At 47.6% G+C, this 27,024-nt stretch overlaps 1 pseudogene; it reads right to left on the bottom strand.

Annotated features, from left to right (window-relative positions):
- Positions 1 to 10,146: 10,146 nt before the first annotated feature.
- Positions 10,147 to 10,792, bottom strand: LOC116555386 (annotated as a pseudogene).
- Positions 10,793 to 27,024: the final 16,232 nt, after the last annotated feature.

Genomic DNA, 27,024 nt, shown 5'->3' on the forward strand with positions numbered 1-27,024 from the left:
TCTCTGTGCCCTCAGGACGTTGGTATTGTGTCTCCCCCTAACACTCATCCAAGCTACCAACTTCTCATCCTTAAGGGCACAACGTCAGTCACGTCTTTATAGAAGACTGTTCTGCCTCTCTCCTCCCACTCTGTATCAGAAGGGTTAAAATGCTGGAAAGGCCAAAGTGGTCACAAAAGTGACCAAACGTGGAGAGAAGTAACAATACAAATGACCAAAGGCATGTTCTTCCAGCCCATTTTCACCTTCTACCGTGATTAGGGCCATGGGTTGGAGAGAGGTGTCACTTTCCCCTTGCCTCTACAGTCAAAACAAAAATCAAGGCTGGGTGCAGTGGCTCACGCCTGTAATCCCAGCACTTTGGGAGGCTGAGGCGGGTGGATTTTCTGTGCTGAGGAGTTCGAGACCAGCCTGGGCAACATGGTGAAACCCCAACTAAAATCCAAAAAATTAGCCAGGGATGGCGGCATGCGCCTTTAGTCCCAGCTACTCGGGAGGCTTAGGCAGGAGAATTGCAAGAACCCGGAGGCTGCGGTGAGCCGAGATAACGCCACTGCGCTCCAGCCTGAGCAACACAGCAAAACTCCGTCTCAAAAAAAAAAAAAAAAAGAACAACAATCAGGCTCAGTGTTAGAAATCTCCAGAGAGAGGCTAGGGCTGTGGGAACCTGGAGAGCAATGCCCCATCTCCCGGGGCAGCCACTGCCCAGCAAATGTTCTGCTGCCTTGCAGAAATGTGGGCTCAGGATGGCCATACCTTCTGATTTTTCCAAAGAATCTGAAGGTTTATGTGAAATGCTTTGGTTTCTGCATTTAAAGTTAATTCAACTTTAAAAACATTGTTAGGTCCAACACTTTTCAGACTAGTCCCTCTCAAGCCACCTCATGACAGATGACTGAGACTATGAGTGACCTCCGCCAAGACCAGCCAAAGAACCACCCAGCTGAGCTCAGCCCACATTGCAGGATTGCAAGGAAATAAATGGAGGTGGTGTTAAGCCCTAAATCGTTAGGTGTTTGTTACGCAGCAGTAGATAACTGATACACAGCCCGTACTGTGATCTTTCATCGTCTTGTTTATTTTTTGTCTCTCTTCCCTGCCCACCCCCTTCCCCACACACTGGCTGGAATGTCAGCTCTATCAGCCCACGGACCTTGTCAGTCCTGTTTCTTTTCCAGTTCCCACTGCTCGTACAATGCCCAGTAGGCACTCAATAAACATCTGTTGAAAGAGTGAATAAATAACTGTTTAGGTCAACAAACATTTGCATTGCCAACCTCTTGTCACAAGACACCAAGCTGGAGATAAGAGTGATCCAATCTCTCCATGAGGAAACACGCAGCTTCTCAGACGTCTTCCTCATCTTCCTTCAAGTCATTTTATTTACCTTATTTTTGTTCTTTGTAGAAACAGGGTGTTGCTTTATTGCCCAGGCTGGTCTTGATTTCCTGGCCTCAAATGATCCTCCAATCTTGACCTCTTAAAGTGCTGGGATTACTGGTGTGAGCTACCTCACCTGGTCAATATTATTATTTTTGAGACAAGGCCTCCCTTTGGTACCCAGGCTGACGTGCAGTGGAGTGAACATGGCTTACTGCAGCCTTGATCTCTCAAGTTCAAGAGATTCTCCCCACTCAGCACCCCTAGGTAGTAATAAATTTTGTATTTTTTGTAGAGATGAGTTTTTGCCTTGTTGCCCAGGCTGGAAATCATGTTATTTTACTTTTTTATTTTTATTTATTTAGTTATTGAGACAGAGTCTCGTTCTGTTGCCCAGGTTGGAGTGGAGTTGCAGGCACCTGCCACCATGCCTGGCTAAATTTTGTATTTTCAATAGAGACGGGGTTTCACTATATTGGCAAGGCTGGTATCAAACTACTGACCTTGTGATCTACCAGCCTCGGCCTCCCAAAGTGCTGGGATTATAGGCGTGAGTCACTGTGCCTAGCCTGGAAATCATGTCTTTTAAAGAGACAAGAAAGTCTCTTGCTCTCAGATTTCATTAAAAAAAAAAAAAAAAAAAAATCTCTTTGGCCTCTGGTTGATGTTTCAGCCGCATCTTATTCTGCTCTATAGACAGGCTAGAAAAGGTATGGATAGCTTCACACTCCAGCAAATTGGGCTTGGATTCTGGAGCACTTAACCCCTCCAAGCCACAGCTGTCTTTAAGTAGGGACCAGCTGATCCTGGAAGAGCTGCCAGAAGGCTTACACAGCAGCCTGCATGACTGCGGTGGGGCAGCCCAGCCCCGTATCATCGTTCCAATCCTGAACCTGTGGGCCATTTTCAAATGAGGAAATGAAGACTCACATTTATCATCCTTTCCAGGAGAGGCATTGGAGAGACCTGGCAGGGGTGAGCGCAGACCCAAGCCCCAGGCAGGAGCTCAATGATCTCCGTCCAACCCTATATCCCTGCGGGACCCAATTTCTCCTTCGGGCATATCCCAGGAATCCAGAGCTCCGTAGCCTGTGTTCAGAAAGAAACAGGCGGGGCCCTGAGCGGAACTCCCGAAGGCAGGGCTGGGATGACTTCATGTTTGGATTAGGGAATTTCGGAATGGGACAAAGCCTGTCTTTATTTCAGGGCTGATGACCTAGGGCTGAGTGGGTGACCTCCCGCCTAACTGACGTGAGATGAGGTCCAAACTGATGCTGAGTAACAAGTGATGTAGACACCAAGGGCGACGGAGTCACCCTTCAGCATTTCCTGACACCTGCCAGCTGCCGCCCACTGTTCCCAGCACCCAGGACACCAGCCCTGTGGTGGAGGCTCTGGCCTGTCACTTCACACCTTTGCTTGAACATGAGAACCACCTGGGGAGCTCCCACGAACGCCCGTGCTTGGCTCCACCTGAGACCAGTTAGAGGCAGTCCTGCTCTGATTGGTCAATTTAAATCAATCTCCCAGGTTGATCTGCAGCCAGGGCGGAGAGCACTAGGCAGGTAGATACTAAAATCCCACGTTTGTTTGTTTTTTGAGAAAGAATCTCAAACTGGAATGCAGTGGCACAATCTCCATTCGCTGCAACCTCCACTTCCAAGGTTCAAGCAGGCCTCCTGCCTCAGCCTCCCTAGTAGCTGGGGTTACAGATGCCTGCCACCATGCCTGGCTTTTTGTATTTTTAGTAGAGACAGTGCTTCAACATGTTGGCCAGGCTGGTCTCTAACTGCTGACCTCAGGTGATCCGCTCACCTCGGCTTCCCAAAGTGCCGGGATTACGGGCGTGAGCCACCGCGCCCAGCCTCCACATTTGTTGAGCAGTGATCTTGCCGCAGGCTTTAAGGATTTTATTTTATTTATTATAAATATTTATGTATTTTAATGCTTGTTCTTTTCCTGGAGTGCAGTGGCACGATCACAGCTCACTACAGCCTTGACCTCCTGGGCAGTGATCCTCCCCACTTCAGCCTCCTGAGTAGCTAGGACTATAGGTGTGTGCCACCACACCTGGCTAATTTTTAAATTGTTTGTAGAGACAGTCTCACTTCGTTGCCCCTGCTGGTCTCAAACTCCTGGGCTCAAGGCACCTTCCCACGTTGGCCTCTGAAAGTGCTGAGATTACAGGCGTGAGCCACCGCTCCCGGTCAAGAATGTTATATATGTAAATATTCGTTCCTTTCCTCTTCATGTGATCCTTCTCAGGTAGGTACTGTTATCATTATATCTGTTTTACAGATGACAAAACTGAGGCACAGGAGGCACAAGTGGGGGTCCTGGTGTGTTAGCCAGGGTCTGTTATAGCTCTGCTGGGAGGGCCAGCAAGGCAAAAGAGAGCACTGGCCTTAGAATCCAGCCCAGTGTTAATTGAGGGCCTTGGACATGGGACTTCATATTTGCCAAGGGCCTCAGTTTTCTCATCTGAATAATGGACTTGATAATAGAAGATTTGGCCAGGCACAGTGGTTCATGCCTGTTATCCCGGCACTTTGGGAAACTGAGGTGGATGTATCACTTGAGGTTGGGAGTTCGAGACTAGCCTGGCCAACATGGAGAAACCCTGTTTCTACTAAAAATACAAAAATTAGGTGGGCATGATGGCAGGTGTCTGTAATCCCAGCTACTCAGCTGGCTGAAGCAGGTTAATCACTTGAACCCGGGAGGCAGAGGTTACAGTGAGCAGAGATCATACCGCTCCACTCCAGCCTGGGCGACAGACGGAGACTCTGTCTCAAGAAAAAAAAAAAAAAAATATATATATATATATGTGTGTGTGTGTGTGTGTGTGTGTGTGTGTGTGTGTGTGTGTATGTATGTATATATATATATGGTCACGCTGAGGTGGCTCACACCTGTAATCCCAGCACTTTGGGAGGCTGAGGCAGGTAGATCACCTCAGGTCGGGAGTTCAAGACCAGCCTGGCCTACATGGCAAAACCCCATTTCTACTAAAAATACAAAAATTAGCCAGGCATGGTGCCATGTACCTGTAATCGTAGCTACTAGAAGGGCTGAGGCAGGAGGATTGCTCAAACCTGGGAGGCGGAGATTGCAGTGAACCGAGATTGTGCCACTGCACTCCAGCCTGGGCAACAGAGTGAGACTCCATGTCAAAAACAACAAAAACAAAAAAATAGAAATGAAGATTAAACCTGGTAATGGAGAATGGGGCACACCATGGCCACTCCAGGGACAGCTGTTAGCGGGAGTGGTTCTGTCCATGCAAATAATGGCCAATAAATCAGTACATAAGTAGGAGGAGTACTTCCAATCGTTAACATAATTAGAATAATATTTGAATTGATTATTGCGGGCTCCCGTGAATCCTAAACAAAAGATGCGCTAAAAGACAGTCTGTAGTGGATGATGGGGTGGGGGATTTAGGGGTGCTGGCAGGGTAGAACCCTATTTAAAGAGGCACGAAAAGTGGGAGGTGAAAAGCATAGGCTCGCCTACCCCCGCATCTTCTTTCCCACGTCAGGGGATCGGCCACCTTCTCCCAGTACTTCCTCCCGGTCCCCGCCCCAAACCCCTGAGGCCGTCCAGGCATCAGACCGCAGGCCATGAAAGCTTCCAGCAGAGGGCGCCCCAAACCCACGAGGGCCGCAGGGAGGAAGAAGGTAGCGCCCGCTGTCCTCTCCCCTCCCGGGTAGGTCCGGGGCAGAAGGGGCCACCGGGCACGGGGAGGGCTGGCGATGGCGGAGAGGCATGGTGGGCCGGGCCTTCTGCACCCTTCAAGGCTCATGACCTTGAGCGTCAGAGCTGGGTGTGGTCCATGCCTGCCTTGGGGAATCTGCGCCCCCTGCACCCACCCAGCTCAGGGCCACCTTCCCTGCATTTGCAGCATGAGCAAGTCTCAGGTGGTGGCTCCGGGCTGAACAGAAGGATCTGAGTTCTTTGTTCACATTTGAGGCTGGGCAGCCCCTGAACAGTCCATCCAGACACAGGTTCCCCTGCCCCCAAGCTGGAGTCCAGCCCTGAAACTCCACAACACTGCCTCTGAAAGAGCGCTGGGACGTCTCTCTGAGCCAGAGCTCAGACTTTGGGGTCCCGCCGCTGTGACTGTGACAAGGGTAAGCTATTTGTGCACCTGCACCGTTGCCTGTAAAATGCTGACAGTAATCACAGTGGAGCTCCCCAAGAGGCTTGCTAGGAGGGTTACATGAGCAGTGCCTGGCACGGGGCACACAGGGTTGGTTGCACTTGACTATTTTCCTCACTGCCCAGTTGTTAATCCAGGTCACAGTTACTGCCTCCCCCAGCCCCACAGAATATGGGGTGCCGCCCTAAACCCTACCGCATCTCAGATGAATCAAGCCATCACCATACCCCCTACGATCCATGCTGCTATAATATGACCTCTGGATGACTCGGGCCACCACTGTCCACACACACACACACACACACACACACCCCCCCCCCCACCCCCCCACCCCCCCCACCCACCCCCCGATGGCCCCAGCGTCTCTTAACTGGCCTGGCTGGCTCCAGCCTTGCCCTGCTCCTGTCCACCATCCACTCTGCAGCCAGACTGATTCTTCTAAAATGCAAATCTGATCACATTACTTCCTACTTAACTTCCACCAACGACTTCCCAATAAACTCGGGATTAAGTTCAGGCTTCTTAATGGGAGTTCTGAGGCCTTTCCTGATCTGGCTGGAGCCTGGCACCCCAGGCTCATCCCTCTGAGTGACAGCAAGAGCCCAACCAGGGGGGCCTAGGCAGGAATTTCGACCCCCCCAATTCCACTTTTTAAAATTGTATTTCATTTTAAGTTCTGGGATACATGTGTAGAATGTGCAGGTTTGTTACGTCAGTAAACGTGTGCCATGGTGGTTTCTGTGCCTATTAACCTAGCATCTGGCTATTAAGCCCCAAGTGCTATTGTGAATGGTGCTACAATGAACAAACTTGTGTATGTATCTTTAAAATAGAACGATTTGTATTCCTTTGGGTATATATCTGGTAATGGGATTGCTGGGTCAAATGGTATTGCTGGGTCAGATAGGTTTTTGAGGAATCGCCACACTGTCTTCCACTATGGTTGAGCTGATTTGCATTCCCGCCAACAGTATAAAAGCATTCCTATTTCTCCACAGCCTTAAATATTTGCATACTTATCAAACAGGGAAACCGCTTTTTATTAACAGAAAAGATATTCCCCTCTCAGGGTAAAAACAAGGTCTTTAGAACATGCATACTATGAAAGCAACCTGTTAACTTATCAGAAGGGTCTTTTATCTGATGTTTTCCTGCCCTCATCCATGGATGACGTTAGTCACATTCCTTGAGGGATGACTGGAGCTTACGTGGACCCAGGTTCAAAGTCTTAGTCTCTTTGAAGAGCCTCAACTTTTCCAGCCTGACTCTGGGTTGGAAACTACGTGCCTGAGGTTCCTCCCAGGATTGGCGTCTCCACTGCCAGACATACTTGTGAGAATATAGGTGGGTCGGCGCTGGGGAAAGGTGCTTGCTAAGTTTCCACCTGGGGGAGGAGGTATGACTTTCAATTCCTGTCTCCTGATTCATCCCCAAGTTACTGATTCATTTCCATGGAAAGTGTGCTGCCTATGGCCATGTCCCGAGCTGCTGCTGGGCTAGCTGGGAGTTCCATTCAGCCCTGGTTCACACAACACGTTCCCCAGGCTCCTGATGCAGGGGCTTGCAAGTGTTCAGACCCAGTGCTTCTTGCATAAACATATATGTATATGTTTATTGCCTGTTTTATATATATACATATATATATTGCTCTGTTATATATATATATCTCATATATATACATCACATATATATATATATATACACATCACATATATATATATATATACACATCACATATATATATATATATCTGTTACTGTCACCCAGGCTGCAGTGCGGTGGCACAATCACAGCTGTCATTGTAATCTCAGACTTTCAGGCTCAAGCAATTCTCCTGCCTCTGCCTCCCAAGTAGCTGGGATTACAGGCACATGCCACCAGAGGCAGCTGATTTTTATATTTTTCACAGAGATCGGTCCTTGCTATGTTGCCGGGGCTGGTCTCAAACTCCTGGCCTCAAGCCATCCTCCCACCTTGGCCTCCCGAAGTGCTGGAATTCCAGGCCTGAGCCACCATGCCTGGCCAAAACTAGTATTTCAAATGTTTCTTTCTATCCTGAAGTTGAATACCCAGGTATGTAATTCACCTGCACATGTGATTTCAGAGACATCCGTATCATGCCCTAATTAGAATCTAAAGGAGGATTAAAAGCAAGTTAATTTGACATAAAATTGTATGTGGGGACATTAGATGCCCCTCCACCCCAGAGACATAAAGAAGTAGTGAGTCACCTGCTCCTGCTCGGGAATCCTCAGAAAGGCAACAGCCACAGCAGACGGCCACAGGTGTGCCTATAGGTGACGCAGGCATCGCAGGCCAGCAGGCTCTCAGTGACGTGATTTTCCAAAATGGTGATCAACTCTTGGTTAACATCCACATGAAACCAAGAACAACCTTGCCTCCATTTCCAGTGTGCCTGTGCTCCTGGGAAATGTAGGGACTATGCATACTGAGCAGCAAAAAATGGCCTTCCTACGTAAAGTACAGTCAGATTCCAGACGCAGATAATTTCAAGCAGGATTTTCGCCTACGTGAATGTCCTAAGAGACGGCAGCCCATCCTGTGAGATGAGGTCCCATTCTTGTTATCGGGGGCTGTCCGTCTAGCTTTCCCGCCCACTGCCACCACCAAATGCCAGTGGCTCCCACACTCACACATTATGGAGACAAATTTCCAACCCCAGTAGGGACTGTCCTGCCCCCAAGAGAAAAACGGGGCTAGCAGGTCAGGTCCTGCCCCGCCCTACCAGGTACTCTCTCTCACGGTTCCCGTCCTCTCTCCTTCCCTCTCTCCCTCCCTTCCTTCCTCTTTCTCCCTTCTTTCATCTTTCTTTCTGAGTCACATCTGTTGCCAGGCTGGAGTGCAGTGGTGGCTCAGTCTCAGCTCACCACAACCTCCACCTCCCGGGTTCCAGCAATTCTCCTGCCTCAGCCTCCTGAGTAACTGGGATTACAGGCACGTACCACCATGCCCAGCTAATTTTTTGTATTTTAGTAGAGATGGGGTGTCACCACGTTGGCCAGGATGGTCTCGATCTCCTGACCTTGTGATTCGCATGCCTTGGCCTCCCAAAGTACTGGGGTTACAGGTGTGAGCCACTGCGCCCAGCCCTCTTTATTTTATTTTATTTTATTTTTTTGAGCCTGAGTTTTGCTCTTGTCACCCAGGCTGGAGTGCAGTGGTGTGATCTAGGCTCGCAACAACCTCTGCCTCCCGGGTTCTAGTGACTCTCGTGCCTCAGCCACCCCAGTAGTTGGGATTACAGATGCACCCCACCACGCCCAGATAATTTTTGTATTTTTAGTAGAGATGGAGTTTCACTGTGTTGGCCAGGCTGGTCTGGAACTCCTGACCTCAGGGGATCCACCCACCTTGGCCACCCAAAGTACTGGGATTACAGGAGTCAGCCACTGCAACTGGTCCCTTCCTCTCCTTTTCACCCAGGAGGCCTCTCCTCTTTCTTAAAGTTTCCACGCATTATTCATTTTCCCAGAATGCCCACCCTGACCACTGCAGGCTGGGGAAACATCCCTTCCTGCCCCCACAGCCCCGTTTGCCCTGCTTCCAGAACCCGAGAACCCAGTTACCTTGTGCATCTTTAGATTTCGAGTCCAATGCCTTAACCACTCGGCTGTCTTGTGCATCTTTGTACTTACACCTACCCCTGGGAAGCCAGGAGCCTTGACCCTTCATCATCAACCCCCACGTCAGCCTCCGTGCCTGGTATTCAGTAAGTGCTCAATAAATGTCAAAGACATGAATCCTGGCAGTGGCTCCCCTTCCTGTGCTGGGTTCACTCGATCCTCACAAGCATCTCAGAAAGTAGAGCTATTCTTAGTCCCATTTTTTAGATGAGGAAACTGAAGCTGAGAGAGGTCAGGTGACACGTCCAAGGTCACAGAAGGGATGCGTATACCAATCTAGCCCTTCAAATTCTCTAGACAGGCATCTTCCTGTTTCTGTGACTTGCCCTCTTAACACCTCCAGCAACTTTCCTTGAAAGACTCGAACCTGGCTTGGCACAGTGGCTCACACCTGTAATCCCAGCACTTTGGGAGGCCTAGGTGGGCGAATCACGAGGTTAGGAGCTCGAGACCAGCCTGGCCAATACAGTGAAACCGCATCTCTACTCAAAATACCAAAATTAGCTGGGTATGGTGGCAGGCGCCTGTAATCCCAGCTACTTGGGAGGCTGAGGCAGGAGAATCGCTTGAACAAAGAGCAAAACTCCGTCTGGAAAAAAAAAAGAAAGAAAGAGAAAAACCTTTCCTTTGCCTCTCCCTCTCTGCCTGGTCCATCCCTGTTCTCTCCAGACCCAGCTGATTGTGGCACAGGCTGAAAGCAAACCAAGTTCAGGGTCACTGGCAGTGCCTGTGGTGGCCGTGGAGGATGCAGGCTCCATCCCCACCCCCACCCCGGCAGGCAGGCGGGCATGCGTGATCCCTGCCAAAATCCCGACTGCTGCTGGAAAGTTCCTGGGAATTCCTGTGTACTGGCTTTTTTGTACTGAACACAAAAGCCTTTTTTTGGTCTTTGCACATCAAAGCATTTTTAAAATGAGATTCCCCTAGCTCCTGGTAGGGGAATCTCCTGTCCCACCATTATTTTTTTTTTTTTTACTGTGAATATGTTTTTTATTTAGTCATTCTGTTTACAATTGAAACTCTGGGAATTCAAAATTAGCATCTTGCCCGTGAGGTTCTTATAGACACCAGAAAAAGCTTCAACCTTGTGTTGCACATTGTTCTGCTGTGCTTTATCCAAATGAACCTTTATGAGCCGGCTGCCATCCACTTTCACGTGGATTCTCTTGCCCACAATTTCTCTTGGGAAGACCAGGTCCTCAAGGATTGCATCGTGCACAGCTGTCAGTGTACGGCTCCTGGGACGCTTTTGTTTATTTTTTGTACGGCTTTTTCGAGTTGGCTTAGGCAGAATTCTCCTCTGAGCGATAAAGAAAACATGCTTCCCACTGAACTTTTTCTCCACTTCGCGTACTAGCCGGACTTGGGTTTTCTGGAAAGATTTTAGTTGAGGAACAGGAACAAAAATTATGATAGCTTTCTGGCCACCACCAAATTCAATTTCCTGGGCTGCCATAATATTCAGCTCCCTGAGCTGAGCCTTGAGGTCCGAGTTCATCTCCAGCTCCAGAAGAGCCTGGGAGATGCCGGACTCGAACTCGTCTGGCTTCTTGTCATTGGGCTTCACGATCTTGGCGCTCGAACTGAACATGGCTTTCTCCTTGGTGAGCACCAACTTAGGAAAAGACCCAAATCTCACAAAAGCACTTCAAAATCCCCCACCATTATTTTTTAATGTTTGATTTTTTAATTTGTAAAAATTTGTGGATTTTTTTTTTCTTTTTTCTTTTTGAGACAGAGTCTCCCTTTGACGCCCAGGCTGTAGTGCCGTGGTGTGATCTCGACTCACCGCAGCCTCCACCTCCCAGGTTCAAGCGATTCTTCTGCATCAGCTTCCTGAGTAGCTGGGGCTACAGGCACTCACCGCTATAATCAGCTAATTTTTGTATTTTTGATAGAGATGAGGTTTCACCATGTTGGCCAGGCTGGTCTTGAACTCTTGACCTCAGATGATCCACCTGCCTGAGCCTCCCAAAGTGCTGGGATTACAGGTGTGAGTCACTGTGCCTGGCCCCATTCTTTTTAATAGCACCCATTGTATGGAAGAATCAGTTTTTTATTTAAACATTCTTCTCTTGATGGAATTCAGGTTGCTTCCAATCATTTACTATTTACACCAGTGCAGCCAAGACCATTTTGCAAGTGAAATCTTTGTCCACATGCACAAGCCTAGAATTCCTAGCTTTCCTTCCATGCTTTTTTTTTGAGACGGAGTTTCGCTCTTGTTACCCAGGCTAGAGTGCAATGGCGCGATCTCGGCTCACCGCAACCTCCGCCTCCTGGGTTCAAGCAATTCTCCTGCCTCAGCCTCCCCAGAAGCTGGGACTACAGGCGCGCGCCACCATGCCTAGCTAATTTTTGTATTTTTAGTAGGGACAGGGTTTTACCTTGTTGACCAGGATGGTCTCGATCTCTTGACTTCGTGATCCACCCGCCTTGGCCTCCCAAAGTGCTGGGGTTTTAGGCGTGAGCCCCTGCACCCCGCCGCTCTTTTTTTTTTTTTTTTTTTAAGTCAGAGTCTTGCTCTGTTGCCCACCATGCGTGGCTAATTGTTTTGTATTTTTAGTAGAGACAGGGTTTCACCATGTTGATCAGGCTGGTTTCGAACTCCTAACCTCAAGTGATCAGCCCACCTCGGCCTCCCAAAGTGCTGGGATTACAGGCATGATCCACTGCGCAGCTCCTTCCACACTTTTTAAAAGAAAGTGTAATGGGATGTAAAACTACTTTTGTTTTTTAATTTTTATTTTATTTATTTATTTTTGTGACAAGGTGGTCTCTCCAGGCTGGAATGCTGTGGCACGGTCACAGCTCGCTTCGATCTTCCTGCCTCAGCCTCCCAAAGTGCTGAGAGGTATGAGCCACAGGGCTGAGCCACTACCTACAACTTCTAAAAACCTTCCTTTATTCCCACAACACCTCCCACTCAGCATAATCCATTCCAGCCTTGCCCTCAGTCACAAGCATTTTGCCATGTTGCAGGTACCCAAGGCACACATCATCCTTATTCTGTTCCTGTTAGAAGATACTGCTTCTAACCTAGGGGTGTTCCGTGTGTCTATGTAGTCATCAAAGTGACATTTTCACAGCTGTGTGAGCATGTGGGCAGAGGGCTCATGCTGCATGGAGCCATTGACCTACATGGGCTGTTACATTTCTTTTCTCTTCCAGATAGTGCTCCAGAGAACATTTTCTTTCCAATAGGTTTTTTTTTTTTTTTTTTTTGAGACAGAGTCTTGCTTTGCTGCCTAGGCTGGAGTGCAGTGGCACCATCTCGGCTCAGTGCAGCCTCTACCTATAGGGCTCAGGTGAACCTCCCACCTCAGCCTCCCGAGTAGCTGAGATTATAGGTGCACACCACCACGCCTGGCCACTGCTGTAATATTTTTGGTGGAGACAGGGTTTCACCATGTTGGCTAGACTGGTCTCGAACTCCTGACCTCAAGTGATCCAAATGTCTTGGCCTCCAAAAGTGCTGGGATTACAGGCATGAGCCATCGCACCTGACCTCCAATACATTTTTAACAAGAAAGAAAAGGATAATTTCATTAGCATAGATGTCCAGGCATACTCTTCCTCAGTCAAAGAGTATGAACAATTTCACATCAGTAACTACAAGCTGCTGAATTGCTTTTCCAAGGAGAACATCAGCTCAATACTGACTCAGGGGCCGCCTGGTCCTGCCTCACTCACCATCCCTAACCAGCACTGAGCATCAACTACTTTCATCAAAATAACACATTGGGGTCTTCCTTGAGGTGGCTGCATGGTCTTTGATTTGTCTGTCTTCCCCTCCTGGGCCCCTGCAGAACTCCATGGCCTGGATTTCAACCCTTGCTCAACAAATTAGCCTTGGTCCAATCCCTTTACCTCTCTGATCTTGTTTCCTCATCTGGAAAATGCAGAGTGACTAAGTGTCCCTATTTTCTTAGGATTAAGGGGGTCCCCAGGATGTGGGACTTTCTGTGCTAAAACCAGGCAAGTCCCAGAAATTGGAACAAGCTGGTCTGCCTAGAAAAGGCAGATAATGCTGCCTCTCCCCAGAGACTTGCCATGAGTGGAAGACGAGCTGACTGGATTGAATAAAGAGCAGCTATATGGACCATCGGACCCCCACTTGGTATCCACTGCTGCTAAATGCAAGTGGCAAATCAAAGGCTGCCGTATACAAGGGACCTGGACCCTCCACACACAGACACCATGTGCGTCCTTCATCACACAGCTCCCCCATGCCTAGCATCGGGCTGGCACATAATAGGTGCTCACCAAACAGATGCTGAGCGAATTAAAGGATGGTTCGGCTCTTGTGTGCATGTAAACTTTCATCATCCAGTTCCCCTGCGTCTTCCTAGCCTTGGGTTTGTCATTCAAAAAATTGCTTATAAATTTGGGAGGTCAAGGCGTGTGAATTGCTTGAGCTCAGGAGTTTGAGACCAGCCTGGGCAACATGATGAAGCCCTGTCTCTACTAAAAATACAAAAAAGCAGTAGCTGGGTGTGGTGATGCACACCTGCAGCCCCAGCTACTTGGGAGGCTGAAGCAGGAGAATCGTCTGAACCCAGTAGAAGTTGCAGTGGGCCAAGGTCACGCCATCGAATTCCAGCCTGGGCAACAGAGGGAGACTGTCTCAAAAAAAAAAAAAAAAAAGAAAAATATTAGAAATAGAATAAAAGGGTGATTGAATCTCAGCTTCACTGTTAGTCAACTACCTCATTGCTGGGCACTCACGAATGGTCCATGTCTGAGACCGTCACGGGGGAAACCCTGGCCACCGTCCTTCCGCCTTGTTCCTACCACACCCCAGGCACCTGGCCTCTGACTGTGACTTGCTCCAGAGAGCAAGTGCTGCTTCTCCAGGGCTTCCCTCTTTCTTGGCTTTCTGTGTCGGCCAGTTCAGGCGGGGACCCCCAGAACCCACCCCAGCTCCCTAGAAGCAGCCCCGCCCTGGCTCTCCTGGTGTTTGTGGGGGTGGGGCTCCTGGCCATGCTTGTTGAATGTTTTTCCATGAATTTATTTGTTCTTTGCATTTTTCTCGTGGGCCTTCGTGGGTCTACAGGTTCTAGGATTTGCATGTCTTGTTCAGTAGAAATGGCTTGGTTGTCTTGCTGTCAGCTTCTTTCTCTGGTGTATTTTTGTCGTTTTCTATTACCACGAGGTGAAAGAGGGATCTGAATTGTCTGCTTCTTTATGGAGAAAAAATAAGTAAGGGACCGGGCACGGTGGCTCACGCCTGTAATCCCAGCCCGTTGGGAGGCCGAGGCGGGTGGATCACCTGACGTCAGGAGTTCAAGACCAACCTGGCCAGCATGGCGAAACCCTGTCTCTACTAAAAATACGAAAAATTAGGCGGGCGTGGTGGCGCATGCCTGTGATCCCAGCTGCTAGAGGGGCTGGCTCAGGAGGATCGCTTGAACTTTGGAGGCAGAGGTTGCAGTGAGCCGAGATTGTGCCACTGCACTCTAGCCTGGGCAGAAAAAGAGTGAGACTCCATCTCAAAAAAAAAAAGTAAGGAAAGAAAGTTGCTATGTTGTGTTGTTTTCTTTGAAGAGTGTGTGTGTGCACATGCTTGCAAACATGAGTAGACTGCTGCTTTCTGAAACTCATCTTACATGTGGAGAAACGCTTTGAATGTCTGGAAAGGAGAAGGCGGTAGTGTATTCCCAAAGAGGAGTCTTCAACTGAGAAGCATTTGCTGGCCGGATGCACTTGCTCATGCCTGTGTTCTCAGCATTTTGGGAGACCCAGGCAGGAGGATCATTTGAGCCCTGGAGTCTAGTTACTTAGGCAGGGGGTGGGGGGCATGTAGGGAGACAGGGAAGTGGAGGCAGGGGAGTTTAAGGCTGCAGTGAGCCATGATCACATCACAACACTCCAGCCTGGACAACAGAGCAAAATACTGGATTCTTGGGTGCAGTTGTGCATGTGGCTCACTCCTGCCCCAACTCAGTAAGCACTCAAATGATATTTGTTAATCAAATGAATTCTGATTCTTTTTAATCCTTTCCAAGAAGCACAACATTATAGAATACAGCTGAAACCCCTGACTACAGGGGGTTCTTTTGCATCCAGGTTTTCTCCAACCAGGGATGTGTCGCTGCTGTACAGATAAAACCTCATGGTTTTTTTCCCATGCGTGTTTTTATATTGTTAACATTCATGTTTGCAGTAACCAGATAGAACATTATGTAAGTGGTATCATCTGTCTGGGTCACCCTGCAACTTGCCTCTGTAGGTCACCTCCACTCTCCTAGAGTATTCCATGGGGTGGGTTGTGCCGTAATTAACGAGCTATTCATCGGGAGATGCCTGTGTTGGTTTCCCAGGGCAACCGTAACGGACTGCCACGCACGCTGGGTGGCCTGAGCAGCAGTGCACTGCCTCGCGGTGCTGGAGGCTGAAGACTGCAGTCAGATGTTGGCAGGCTTGGTTTCTTCTGCGGGCAGTGAGAGAGGATCTGTTTTACGCCTCTCCTTGGCTTTCAGTAGATAGCCTCAGTCATTCCTTGGCTTGGAAATGGCATCCCCCCAGCCTGTCACTTCCCTCTATGCATTTCTGTCTGTGTCCAAATTTTCTCCCTTTTTTTTTTTTTTAATTAAAGAGACAGGGTTTCACCGTGTTGGCCAAGCTGGTCTCGAACTCCTGGCCTCAAGTGATCTACCCACCCCAGCCTCATAAAGTGCTGGGATTACAGGTAAGAGGCACTGCACCTGGCCAAAATGTTCTCCTTTTTATGAGGACACCAGGCAGATCGAATTAGGGCCCACCCTAATCACTCATCTTAACTCGATCACCTGCAGAGACCCTAGTTCTTTTTTTTTTTTTTTTGAGACACAATTTCACTGTCGCCCAGGCTAGAGTGTGGTGGTGCAATTTCAGCTCACTGCAACCTCTGCCTCCCAGGCTCAAGCAATTCTTGTGCCTCAGCCTTCTGAGTAGCTGGAATTACAGGCACATGCCACCACAACTGGCTAAATTTTTTTTTTTTTTTTTTGAGACGGAATCTCCCTGTGTCACCCAGGCTGGAGTGCAGTGGCAGGATCTCAGCTCACTGCAGCCTCCACCTGCTGGGTTTAAGCAATTCTCCTGCCTTAGCCTCCTGGGTAGCTGGGATTACTGGCACGCACCACCATGCTGGGCTAATTTTATATATATATATTTTTTAAGAGAGACGAGGTTTTATCACCTAGCACTGTTCATTTCTCAAACTCCTGACCTCAGGTGATCTGCCTGCCTCCACCTCCCAAAGTGCTGGGATTATTAGTGTGAGCCACTGTGCCCGGCTCCCTATTTTCAAATGAGATCACATTCACAGGTGCTCTGCTTAGGACTTCCACATCTTTTTTGGGGGATACCATTCAACCCGTAACAATGGCCGAATGGATGATTTTTCATTTTTTAACATTCAAAAACACTTCAGTGATTTTTTTTGTTTGTTTTTTTGAGACAGAGTCTTGCTCTGTCGCCAAACCTGGAGTGCAAATGTGGAAACTTGGCTTACAGCAAAGTTCTCCTCCCGGGTGCAAGCGATTCTCCTGCCTCAGCCTCCCATGTGGCTGGGACTACAGGTGCACACCATCATGTCCAGATACTTTTTGTATTTTTAGTAGAGATGGGGTTTCACCATGCTGGGCAGGTTGGACTCAAACTCCTGACCTCGTGATCTGCCCACCTCGGCCTCCCAAAGTGCTGAGATTACAGGCATGAGCCACCGAGCCTGGCCTCATAAATATTTTAAACAGTCTCTTTGGGCACTGATTCAAGCAGCATCCTAGAGCAGCTGTTCCCATAGTGTGGTCTCAGGGCCGGCAGCATTGGCAGCGTCGAAGATTTTGTTAGCAGAGCACATTTCTGGGCCCAGCTCAGACCTGCTGACGCTGTGGGGCAGGGTCTGATAATCTGTGTTTTCAGGGGCCCTCCAGAGGATTCTGATGCAAGCTCAGGGTTGAGAACCACTGCTCTAGAGTGAACCTCAAATGCTGTGGCAGCAGGGAGTGCATATGGATTAATCTGGGAATTAGGTGACTCCACAAAGGCCATGACCTCATCAGCCCGGAGGTGCCCGAACCTCTGTGGGCTTTGGGGGCTTCCCGAGTGACTCGCGGCTGTAAGACAGCACTTCTCAATCTTGGCAGCACTTTAGAATCTTCTGAGAGCTTTTAAAATAACGTAGAGCCGGGCGCGGTGGCTCAAGCCTGTAATCCCAGCATTTTGGGAGGCCAAGGCGGGTGGATCACGAGGTCAAGAGATCGAGACCAGCCTGGCCAACATGGTGAAACCAGGTCTGTACTAAAAACACAAAAATTAGCTGGGCATGGTGGCAGGCACCTGCAATCCCAGCTGCTCAGGAGGGCAAATCAGGAGCATCACTTGAACCCAGGAGGCAGAGGTTGCAGTGAGCCAAGATCATACCATCGCACTGCAGCCTGGGCAGCAAGAGCTAACTCCATGTCAAAAAAAAAAAAAAAAAAAAAAAAAAAATAGCCAAAGCCCAGGCCCCAGCCCAGGGAGTCTGATGTACTTAGCCTTTGGGATGGCTCAGTTATAGTCCTCCACTGCAGTGTGTGGTCAAGGCAGGGAGAACGACCAGGGCTTGGTTCCTTGTTCCTGCAAGTACGTTTCTCAGACCAGCAGCAGCCCCAGGAACTTGTGAGGATGCCCAGTCTCAGCCCCCCCCAGGCTTTCCAGGCCGGAATCTACATTTTGTTTTATTTCATTTTTCCCATCCAACCTTTTTTTTTTTGGAGATGGAGCCTTACTCTGTTGCCCAGGCTGGAATATAGTGGCACAATCTTGGCTCACTGCAACCTCCACCTCCCAGTTTCAAGTGATTCTCCTGCCTCAGCATCCTGAATAGCTGGGACTACAGGTGTGTGCCACCATGCCCAGCTAATTTTTGTATTTTTGGTAGAGACAGGGTTTCATCGTGTTGGCCAGGCTGTTCTCGAACTCTTGACCTCAGATGACCCACCTGCCTTGGCCTCTCAAAGTGCTGGGATGACAGACATGAGCCACCACACTGTGCCTTATTTTGTTATTTTTTATGGCCGCATTAGTAGTCCATGGTACATATGTACCAAATTTTCTTTATTTAGTTCACTGTTGATGGGTATCTAGGTTGATTCCATGTCTTTGCTGTTGTGAATAGTGCTTGGACAGAATCTGCATTTTAACAAGACTCCCAAGTGATGTGTGTGAATATTGAAGTTTGAGAAAAGGCCTGGCGTGGGCTCACATCAGTAATCCTAGCATTTCAGGAGGTCGAGGGGGGCTGATTGCCTGAGCTCAGCACTTTGAGACTAGCCTGAGCAACATAGTGAAACCTCAGCTCTACAAAAAATTCAAAAATGTACTGGGCATGTTGGCTTACACGTGTGGTCCCAGCTACTTAGGGAGACTGAGGCTGGAGGATGGCCTGAGCTGGGAAGTGGAGGTTCAGTAAGCCTGGACCGATTGCACCACTGCACTCCAGCCTTCTCAAAAAACTAAAAATAAATAAATAAAGTTTGAGAAAAAAAAATCACTTGTTAAAAGTCAAAGTTAGGTTGAGGTGGGAAGAGTGCTTGAGCCAAGGAATCCAAGGCTGTAGTGCTGAATGACCACACCTGTGAATAAGCACTGCACTCCAGCCTGGCAGCCCGCGCTGCTACACAGCAAGACCTTGCAAAAAAAAAAAAAAAAAAAAAAAAAAAAAAAAACACAAAGTTCAAGTGCATGGCTGGGCACAGTGGCTCACACCTGTAATCCGAGCACTTTGGGAGGCCAAGGCAGGTGGATCACCTGAGGTCGGGAGTTTGAGACCAGCCTGACCAAAATGAAGAAACCCCTGTCTCTGTTAAAAATACCAAAAAATTAGCTGAGTGTGGTGGCAAATGCCTATAATCCCAGGTACTCAGGAGGCTGAGGCAGGAGAAGCTCTTGAATCCAGGAGGTAGAGGTTGCAATGAGCCGAGATCGTGCCATTGCACTCAGCCTGGGTGACAAGAGCAAAACTCCATCTCAAAAAAACTATATATAATATATAGATGATATATAATATATATACTATATATATATAATATATATATATTTATATATTAAAATTGGCCAGGTGCGGTGGCTCACACCTGTAATTCCAGCACTTTGGGAGGCTGAGGCAGGGGGATAACGAGGTCAGAAGATCGAGACCTTCCTGGCTAACACAGTGAAACCCCATCTCTACTAAAAATATAAAAAATTAACTGGGGCGTGGTGGTGTGCACCTGTAGTCCCAGGTACTCGGGAGGCTGAGGCAGGAGAATCGCTTGAACCTGGGAGGCAGAGGTTGCAGTGAGCTGAGATTGCACCACTGCACTCCAGCCTGGGTGACAGAGCGAGACTCCGTCTCAAAAAAATAAAACAAAAAATTAGCTGGGCATGGTGGTGGGCGCCTGTAATCCTGCTACTGGGGAAACCGGGGCAGGAGAATTGCTTGTACCTGGGAGGCAGAGGTTATGGTGAGCCAAGATTACGCCATTGCACTCCAGCCTGGGTGACAAGAGTGAAACTCCCTCTCAAAAACAAACAAAAAACAAAAAGTCAAAGTTAGAATGCAGGCTCTGATTCAGGAGGTCTGGGTGGGGCGGAGATCTTGCATTTCTTAGGAGCTTGCGGTTGATAGCAATGCTACTGGTCCAGGGACCACACTTTGAGTTAACAAAGGCCTAACATTTATACTTAAGAGCTAAATTGCAGGGAAGATAATTTGAGCGTTTTTAACGTTACAAGGTGTGTTAGTTTGCAAGAGCTGCCATAACAAAATACCACAGACTGGTGGCTTAAACTCCAGAAATTTCTTTTCTCAGAGTTTTGGTTGAGGTGTGGGCAGCGGTCCAGGTGCAGTGGCTCACATCTGCAATCCCAGCACTTTGGGAGGCAAAGGCAGGTGGATCACATGAGGCCAAGGAGTTCGAGACCAGCCTGGCAAACATGGTGAAAGCCCGTCTCTACTAAAAATACAAAAATTAGCTGGGTTTGGTGGTGCATGTCTGAGTAGCCTGCAATCCCAGCTGCTAGGGAGGCTGAGGCAGGAAATTCACTAGAACACGGGAGATAGAGGCTGCAGTGAGCTGAGATCGCACCACTGCACTCTAGTCTGGGCAACAGCATGAGACTCTGTTTCAAAAAAAAAAAAAAAAAGAAAAGGTGGGCAGGGTTGACTCCTACTGAGGCCTCTCTCCCTGGCTTACAGATGTGTCTTCACGTGGTCCTCCCTCTGTGCATCTGCGTCTTAATTCCTCTTGTTATTATGACACATGTCAGGATCAGGACCCACCCATATGGTTTTATTTTACCTTAATTACCTCTTCAAGGCCCTATTTCCAAAAATAGTCTCATTTTGAGGTGCTGAGGGATCGGTCTCCACCATATGAATTTGGGGGCCACAATTCAGTCCCTAAGATCCTGTGAAGCAAATACTTTCTCCTGGCCTTACCCACTGCAATGTCCCTCTCCACGTTCTCATGGGTCTTTGGCTGTGTCAAACTTTTTCATTTTCTATCAGTTTGATGAAGATGCAATAGAGTATCACTGCTGTTTAATTTGTACCCCCCAGTAAATTTTAGTGAGATCGAGACTCTTGAATCTTTTTTTTTTTTTTTGAGACAGGGTCTTGCTCTGTGATTCAGGCTGGAGCGCAGTAGTGTAATCTTGGCTTCCTGCAGCCTCCACCTTCCAGGCTCAAGCAGTCCTCCTGTCTCCATCTTCCAAGTAGCTGGGACCACAGGCATGCAGCACCATGCTCAGTTAATATTTAAAAATGTTTTTGTAGAGACAGGGTCTTGCTATGTTGCCCAGGTTGGTCTTAAACTCCTGAGCTCAAGCAATCCTCCTGTCTCAGCCTCCTAAGTGTGGGGATTCCAAGCAGGATCTCACCACATGCAGACTAGATGGAGAATCTTTTCCTATCTTACTGCTTCTGCTTTGGGAATTCTCTATGCATGTCTTTGCCCATTTTGCAGTTGGAACTGAGGGTTGATCATGCCTATCCTTTTGTGCCGCTTCTTTGTAAATCCTGGTTGCTAATCTGTATTGCTAGACTTTCGTGCTGGTCTATAGCTTGTCTTTTTACTTGTTTATGGTATCCTTCGATGTCTGGAGGTTTTTAAAAATAATTTTAATATAGTCAAATGCTTCAAGCTTCAAGGTTCATCTTGGTTAAGAAATGCCTCCCTTTACGAAGGTTATGGAAATATTGTCTTGTATTTACTACTAAATATTTTCAAGTGTCGTTTCCCACATTTTGGCCTCAGTCCACCTGGAATGCGTTTGTGTGTGGCATACCAAAACCTAATTTCAGTTTCCCAAGTGCCGTGCCAGGTGCTCCCCCGACCCCATTTCTGGCTCTGCTCTCCCCAGTGTCCTGAGGCTTGGCTCCCCCACCCTGCAGACCCCAGTGTTTCCCTCTGAAGGGCGGGGCACTCATCACCAGGAAGCCTCTTGCCTGCCCCGAGGGTGAGTCCAGCTGGCACCTGCAGTGGGGGCTGTGTTCTGAAAGGGGCTGTAAGTCCTCACTGCCTGAGGACTCTGCGAGAGTCCCCAGGCTGCCGGGACAAAATTCCACAAACTCGCTGCCTTCAGGTAACAGAAACGTATTCTCTCACTGGTCAGGAGGCCGCAAATCCAAATCAGGCTGTCAGCAGGTGTTGGGGACGTAAACTAGTATACCCATGGAAAACAGAGTTATACAAAACTCGTATAACTATGGAAAACAGTGCGGAGATTCCTTAAAGAACTAAAAGTAGATCTACCATTTGATCCAGCAATCCCACTCCTGGATATCCACACAGAGGAAAATAAGTCATTATACGAAAAAGATACTTGCACACGCATGTTTATAGCAGCACAATTTGCAATTGCAAAAATGTGGAATCAACCCAAAAACCCATCAATCAACAAGCGGATAAAGAAAGTAATTACATTTATGACATTATACATATATAATGAAATACTTCTCAACCATAAAAAGGAACGAATTAATGGCATTCATAGCAACCTGGATGGGACTGGAGATCATTATTCTTTTTTTAAAAATATATATTTTATCGCGTTTTAGGTTTGGGGGTACACGTGAATAACATGCAAGATTGTTGCATAGGTACATACATGGCAACGTGGTTTGCTGCCTTCCTCCCCATTACCTATATCTGGCATTTCTCCCCATGCAATCCCTCCCCAACTCCCCACACCCCCACTGTCCCTCCCCTATTTCCCCACCACAGACCCCAGTGTGTGATGCTCCCCTCCCTGTGTCCATGTGTTCTTATTGTTCAATACCCGCCTATGAGTGAGAACATGTGGTGTTTGATTTTCTGTTCTTGTGTCGGTTTGCTGAGAATGATGGTTTCCAGATTCATCTATGTCCCTACAAAGGACATGAACTCATCATTTTTTATGGCTGCATAGTATTCCATGGTGTATATGTGCCACATTTTCCCTGTCCAGTCTTTCATCAATGGGCATTTGGGTTGGTTCCAAGTCTTTGCTATTGTAAACAGTGCTGCAATGAACATTCGTGTGCATGTGTCCTTATAATAGAACAAATTATAATGGAGATCATTATTCTAAGTGAAGTAACTCAAGAATGGAAAACCAAATATCGTATGTTCTCACTCATAAGTGGGAGTTAAGCTATGAAGATGCAAAGGCATAAAAATGATACAATGGAGTTTGGGGACTTGGGGGAAAGGGTGGGGGGGGCGTGAGAGAGAAAAGACTACAAACTGAGTTTAGTGTATACTGCTCGAGCAATGGGTACACTGAAATCTCACAAATCACCGCGGAAGAACTTATGTAACCAAATACACCTGTCCCCCCAAAACCTATGGAAATGAAAAAATAAAAATAAATAAATATTAGTAAAACATGTTTAGATAGAAAAAATACACATAAAGTCACTATAGCACAGCTTTAAATTGAAAAAACCCTGATGTGATTATTACACATTTTATGCCTGTATCAAAATATCTCATATAAGCCATAAATATATATGCCTACTATGTATCTGCAAACATGAAAACTAAAACATTTTTTAAAAAGAAAAGACAAAGTTATCAGCAGGGTTGGCTTCTTCTGCAGGCACTGAGGGAGAATTCATTCAACACCTCTCTCCCAGCTCCCAGGGGCCCTGGATTCCTTGGCTTGTGGACGCATCCCTCCTGACTCTGCCTCTTTGCCTTCTTCTCTGCGTCTCAGTCTTGTTTCCTCTGCTCTTCTAAGAACTTGCTGTCAGATTTAGAGTTCATCTAAAGATGGTCTTATCTCGAGGTCCGTCACTTAATTCCATTTGCCCAGGTCCTTTTTCCAAATAAGGTCACATTCACAGATTCCGAGTGGGCATATCTTTTGAGGGGAAAACCAACATTCAACCCACCTTAGGAACCGTCTGTGAAATGGGAAGGAAAGTTCCTAGTGACGATGGTGGGAGAGCACTCCTTCAACAACCATGTTCCCTTGACACTGAACACTTCCTTCCTGCTCCTTTATTAGATAAATCTTGCCCAATCTGCCATTTTCTTCAATTTCCTCCTGCTTCCCCAAGTGCAGTGATGAGTTATCCCACTCTTAGAAGTGAATCTTAAGAAAATGATTCATCAATATAGGGGAAAAAATTACCTCCCTTTGTTGTTGTGTTGTTACTTATATTAAACAGTTGGTAACAGCCCCCAGGAGAGAAGGTAATTACTTAATTACTTCAATAATGTTTATTAATGCAACATTAGTGAGAGAACGTGAACTAGGAAAGGAGAGAGCCGAGAGCAAGAGACAGAAGTTGCCGAGCACGGTAGCTCAGCCTGTAATCTCAACACTTGGGGAGGCCAGGGTGGGGAGATTCCTTGAACCCAGGAGTTCATGACTAGCCTGGGCAACATAGGGAGACCCTGTATCTACAAAAATTTTTTACAAATTATCTGGGCATCGTGGCACATACCTATAATCCCAGCTACTTGGGAGGCTGAGGTAGGAGGATCGCTTGAGCCTGGGAGGTTGAGTCTGCAGTGAGCCATGATTGCACCACTGCACTCCAGCCCAGGTGACAAAGTGAGACCCTGTCTCAAAAAAAAAAAAAAAAAAAGAGAGACAGAAGTTGCCATCCTCCCTTGAAGGGGAACATTGAACGCATGATGGCCCAAACTATTGAGTAATGTCAATCAGGAAGTGGGCAGGAAGGGGAATCCCAAGTGTTACCCAGAAGTGTCAGCTAGTCCTTGGAGTCATGAAGGATGAGTTGAATCCCTGAAGCAGGACTCACTACCAGGGACAGACAGGAAGGAGATTCCTAGAGGAGGGGCAGCTTCTACAAAGACTGTAGGAACCATTGAACCTCCTGAGACTCATGTGTAGTCATCAAAATGACGAAAACATGGCAACAGCAAGGCTATGGTTAGGTGAAAAATACAGAATAAAAATGAATTCAGGCTGGGTACCTGGCTCATGCCTGTAATCCCAGCATTATGGGAGGCTGAAGCGGGAGGATAACTTGAGCCCAGGAGTTTGAGACCAGCTTAGGCAACAACCTCACTTCTACAAAAAATAAAAATAAAACTGGCCAGGCATGGTGGTACACACCTGTAGTCCCAGCCACTTGAGAGTCTGAAATGGGAGGATCACTTGAGCCTCGAGGTCGAGGTGGTAGTGAGCCATAAATGTGCCATTGTACTTCATCCTGGGGGACAGAGTGAGACCCTGTCTCAAAAAGAAAAAAAATAATAATAATTCGAAGAAGTGTCGCCAAGCCCAGTGGCTCACGCCTACAATCCCAGCACCTTGGGAGGCTGAGGCGGGCAGATCACAAGGTCAGGAGTTTGAGACCAGCCTGGCTAACATGGTGAAACCCCATCTCTACTAAAGATACAAAAAATTAGCTAAGCATGGTGGTGCACACCTTTAATTCCAGCTACTTGGGAGGCTGAGGCAGGAGAATTGCTTGAACCTGGGAAGCGTAGGTGACAGTGAGCTGAGATCATGTCATTGCACTCCAGCGTGGGCGAGAAAGTGAGACTCTGTCTCAAAAAAAAAAAAAAAAAAGTGCTTAGAAAAATAGAAGTGCCATATGATCCAGCAATCCCCTTCTGGGTATACAGCAACAAGAATAGCAAACAGAGACTCCAAGACATATTTGTACACCCATGTTCATGGCACCAGCATTTGCAAGAAGCTGAAAGGTGGAAACAACCCAACTGTCCATTGACGGGTGAATGTCTAAACAAATTCTGGTCTATCCATACAGTGGGATATTCTTCAGCCGTAAAAAGGAAATTCAGACACATGCTACATCGTAAGTGAACCTTGAGACATTGTGCTAAGAGAAATATGCCAGTCACAAAAAGCCACATATTGTATGATGCCACTGATATAAGGCATGCAGTGTAATCAAATTCATGGAGGCTGGGTACAGTGGCTCACTCCCATAATCCCAGCACTTTGGGAGGCAGAAGTGGGCAGATCACTTGAGGTCAGGAGTTCAAGACCAGCCTGGCCAACATGGTAAAACCCTGTCTCTACGAAAAACACAAAAATTAGCCAGGCGTGGTATAATCCTAGGGCACCTGTAATCCCGGCTACACAGAAGGTTGAAGCAGGAGAATTGCTTAAAAGTGGGAGGCGGAGGTTGCAGTGAGCCGAGATGTTGCCACTGCACTGCAGACTGGGTGACAGAGCGAGTCTCTGTGTTATGTAAAAAAATAAATAAATAAATTCATGGAGACAGAAAGTAGAATGGTGGCCGCCAGAGCTAGAGGATGGGCGAATGGAGAGTTATTGTTTCATGAGCATGGAATTTGAGTTTTGCAAGATGAGAACGGTTCTGGAGAGGGATGGTACTGACGGTTGCATGACAGTGTGAATGTCCCTAATGCCACTGAACTGTACACCTAAAATGCTCAAGATGATAAATTTTGTTATGTGTATTTTACCAGAATTCTTTCCTTTGTTTTTGGTTTTTTGTTGTTGCTTTTTGAGACAAGGAGTCTCACTCTGTTGCCCAGGCTGGAGTACAATTGTGCGATCTCAGCTCACTGAAACCTCCTCCTCTGGGGTTCAAGTGATTCTATTGCCTCAGCCTCCCGTGTAGCTGGAATTATAGGCGTCTGCCACTGCGCCTGGCTAAATTTTGCATTTTTAGTAGAGATGGGGTTTTGCCATGTTCGCCAGGTTGGTCTCAAACTCCTGACCTCAGGTGATCTGCCCACCTCGGCCTCCCAGAGTGCTGGGATTACAGACATGATCCACCGCACAGGGCCCACAATTCTTTAGAAAGGATGCCTAGTATGCTAGCTGATTGGAGGAAGGATGTTCAAATCCCAGCCATAGCTCTTTTTCCATTCCTTTATTCATTCAAAGAATCTTTATTCGTCCTGTTCAGGCTCCAAGATAAGAGGCCCAAAAAAGCAGATAAGATGGCCGCCTTCCTGAAGGTGACAGTCAAGAAGGGAAGCAGGTGTTTAATAAAGTCAAGTCCCATCACCAACCCTTGACTCTACATCAGTTATTAGCTCTGTGACCTTGGGCCAGGCAGCTCTCCTTTCTGAGTTTGCTTCCTTTGCTGTAAAAGTAGGGGCCGTGAAGCTCACCCGCCAGAGTGGCTGGAGGACTAACGAGGCTCCTGTAAGTCACGCAGTGAGAGTGCTTAGCTCAGAGCAGTCGCCCCCTGTGCGTTACTTCCTTTCCGTAGCTCTACATCAGAAATTTACACTCCGGGACACGCTAATGTAATTGGTGGTGCACAAGGATAGACTCAGGGAGTGTGCATATTTTCTAGTCATTCAAAGTCCTTTTATATGCATAGATCTAGAAGGATGTCCATCAAGATGTTAGGAGGTGATG

The sequence above is a fragment of the Sapajus apella genome, unplaced genomic scaffold, assembly GCF_009761245.1.
Source record: "Sapajus apella isolate SASKATOON/1434 unplaced genomic scaffold, GSC_monkey_1.0 scaffold15, whole genome shotgun sequence".
In the NCBI taxonomy this organism is placed as follows: Eukaryota; Metazoa; Chordata; class Mammalia; order Primates; family Cebidae; genus Sapajus; species Sapajus apella.